This window comes from Octodon degus, unplaced genomic scaffold, assembly GCF_000260255.1.
Source record: "Octodon degus isolate 3935 unplaced genomic scaffold, OctDeg1.0 scaffold00004, whole genome shotgun sequence".
In the NCBI taxonomy this organism is placed as follows: Eukaryota; Metazoa; Chordata; class Mammalia; order Rodentia; family Octodontidae; genus Octodon; species Octodon degus.
In genome coordinates, this window is record NW_004524580.1 from 16,957,758 (window position 1) to 16,961,377 (window position 3,620).

Here is a 3,620-nt window from a genome sequence, read left to right on the forward strand (position 1 = left end):
AGATAAGCAATTGAAATGTGCAAGACTATGAAACGAATACGTTGGGAGGGGTGTGTAAAGAATTGACAGATCTGTCTTGGCTTATTAAGTTTGATTTTCCCAGTAGATGGGCAAGAGGGAATCGTCAGCAACCAAGGGAGAGTTTAAGGCAAAAAAGAAAAGAGAATAAATTTAGAAGTCATTTCCATATAGCTATGAGACTATCTGAGATCCCAAAGGAAAGAGCATAACGATCCCAGAGGCTTTCATGTTCAGCCCGACAGAGGGATTAACATGAACAGAAATACACCTGTGGTGAATCATATATCAAAAGAAAATGGCACTAAACAGGACTTTATGCCAGCTTCCTCCTCCAGACTTATGAAAAAGTTGAATACCACTTTGAGTCTTTTTAAAAATGAAATAGAGCTTAAATAAATAACATGAGTAATTTGTTACAAATGTGTGCCTTCGTCTCATGCCAAACAGAGCATTAAACGCTCCTCTATACATTGGTGACATGATACTAGTGAGACTTTATAGGAGTGGCTTTAAACAGTGTGGCATCCTGAAATTACTTACTACTGGGCTCAGCATCGTCTCTTCTAAGCATTAAGTTTGTCATGTTTGGATGCACAGATGGAAAATAAGTGGCTCCTTCCCATAGAAATCCTTCTTACTTGACTGATAGGACATTTTATCATTTTATAATTGCACAAACCCTATATTCTTCAAAACAAAATATTCTAGAATTATACCAATCCTGTAGACAGCAGGAACTACTTCTTGCTAAAATATTCTACAATTAAGACCTATTGTCCTCAAGACTGAGCTTAAAATCTGTTTATATTAGACAGATGTTTGTCAGCAGAAGTCAATATATCAGTGCATCGTAGCTCCTTTAAAACCTTCTGTTTTATGACAAATTCTTAAGGCTAGCAAACATGTTTCTTAATATCCATTAAAATGATGCCAAGTGTCTCACATTGCTAATGAAATTTCAGCCCAGGTTTTCATTTCTATTGAATGTTAACATTCTGATTGTCTGGTATATTTTGTAATTATATCATTTCCTGCTGTATTAGTTACAATTATTTATAAAAATAAAATATCTTGAGACCCAGTCCTATCCCAGGACTGGTGAGTGTGTGGGAGAGCTTCCTGCTACCCTGCACCGGCAGGAACTACTGGTCCCAGCCAAGGCACAGCATGGGTGAGACCCTCTTTCACCCCCTTGGGACACCCCCCACCACTCCGCAGCACCTCCCCATCCGGCCACTGAGTACGAATTTCTGCCACATTCCAGGAACCCCCAGATCCAGACCTAGCCCAGGCCAGCGAGTGTGTGGGAGAGCTTCCAGCTACCCTGTGCTGGCAGGAACTACTCGTCCCAACCCAGGCACAACGTGAGTGACACCTTCTTTCATCACTTGGGATGCCCCCATCACTCTGTAGTACCCCAACACACACCCCGCCCACAGAGTAGGAATTTCTGTTGCATCCTGGGAACCCCCAGATCCAGTGAGTGTGAGTCCAGGCCCGGTGAGTGTGTGGGAGAGCTGCCTCTCCCCCCTACTCCATCTTGTCCCCTCCAGAAGCAGCTAATACCTGCAGAGAGTGTAGGGGACAGAACCACCCAGCTAGTTCAGGAGCAGAACATCTTGCTAGAGGGGCACAACAGATTCACCTCCAAGGCAGCAGCAGGAAGGAGCTGAGCACAGCACCCAGACCCAAGCCAGGCACAGCTGGATAAATCCAAACTTTGTAGATCTGCACCTGAACTTCAGTACGTGCTAAGGTTATAACTGCAAAAACGATCTACAAGGTCAGAAGACAGTGCTACACAAAATGATAAGGAACAAAAGGCAATCACAGAACCCAAGCCCAACATAAAAAGTGCAGAGGACACTAACACAGAACAAATTGGAAATCACATAGCTGAAAGGGATGAATCAATGGCCTCTGAAATAAAGAAACAGCTGCAGAAAGGTATAGAGGAACTCAGATTGGAAATGAAAAAAGCAATCCCTGAAATAATAACATCTTCAGTAAAGAATCAAATGCAGAAACATATGGCGGAAAACAAAGGCTCACCCAGAACAAGTGCAGAAGACACTAGCTCAGCTCAAATGTATGAATGAATAGCGTTGATAGTAAATAAGCAACAGCAGAAAGTTATAGAGAATTCTCAGAACTCATAGCATCTGAAGTAGAAGAATCAACTACAGAAACATAGGGAGGAAACCCAATCTGAAAAAAACACTACAGTAAAAGAATTTATAACTGCTTCTAAAGAAGATATTGATTAAAAAAATAGAGGAGATTAGAAAAATGAGCAGTACAGGAAAGAAATAGATCACATGAAGGAGAGTCAAAGAGATATAGAGGAAATTAAAATCTCAATCACAAACTTGGAAAACCGTTTAAGCGAAAGTGAAGACACAGTTTCAGATCTGGAAGACGCTGGGGCAGCTAGTGAAAAGGTAAGAAAGGATCTCTTAAAAACAACGAGATGCAGGAAAGAATAATCCATCACCTGCAAGATGATGCAAAGATGAACAATGTGAGAATAATAGGCATCAGTGAGAAAGGAGTCAATACAAATGACAATTAAAAAAAATATATGGGCAGAAGTAATAGCAGAAAACTTCCCAAATATGAGGAAACAATCTGACATTCAGGTAACTAAAGCATACAGAAAGCCAAGTAACCTCAACCCAATTAAAAACACACCGAGACAGATAAAAGTCAAGATTCCAGAAATTCAGCACAAGAATAATATACTAAAAGCTGCTAGAGAAAAGAAGCAGACCACATTCAAAGGAAAACCCTTCAGAATTATGGCCAACTTCTCTACACAAACCATGAAGGTAAGAAGAGCATGGAGCAGAGTACTTCAAGTCCTCTATGAAAACAAATTACAGCCCAGACTACTATATGCTGCAAAACTCTCTTTCAAGTTTGATGGACAATTGAAATACTTTCATGAAAAAGAACAGCTAAAGAATTTCATGGTGACAAAGCCAACCCTACACAGGCTACTGAAAGATGTTCTAGAGAGGGACCAAAATGATCAGAACTCCATGAATGAGATCAGAAGCAACAAACTAAATAGGGCAAACAATTAAACACAGGAGAAAAAGGAGTAATTATCAGGTAAATAACATGTCAATAGTAAGTCAATACATCTCATTTCTAACCATCAATGAAAATGAACTCAATTCACCACTGGCACAGTGGATTAGGAAACAAAATACAACAATATGCTATATACAAGAAACACATTTAACTCATAAAGACATTCATAGGCTGAAAGACAAACGATGGAACACAATGCTACATACCCCAGCACTTCAGAAAAAAGCAGGGGTAGAAATCCTATTCTCAGACAGTCTCAACTTCAAACCAACAATGATCAAGCGAAATAAAGAAGGCAACTATAAACTACTTAGGGGAAAAATACAAGAGGAAGAGGTAACACTCATAAATATGTATGCACCAAACACAGGAGCACCCAACTATATAAAGCAAATCTTAATGGACATGAAAAATCTAACATCCATTCCACAATCTTAACAGGAGAACTTAACACCCCCTTATCTCCAAAAGATAGGTCAACCAGACAAAAACTTAGCAAAGAA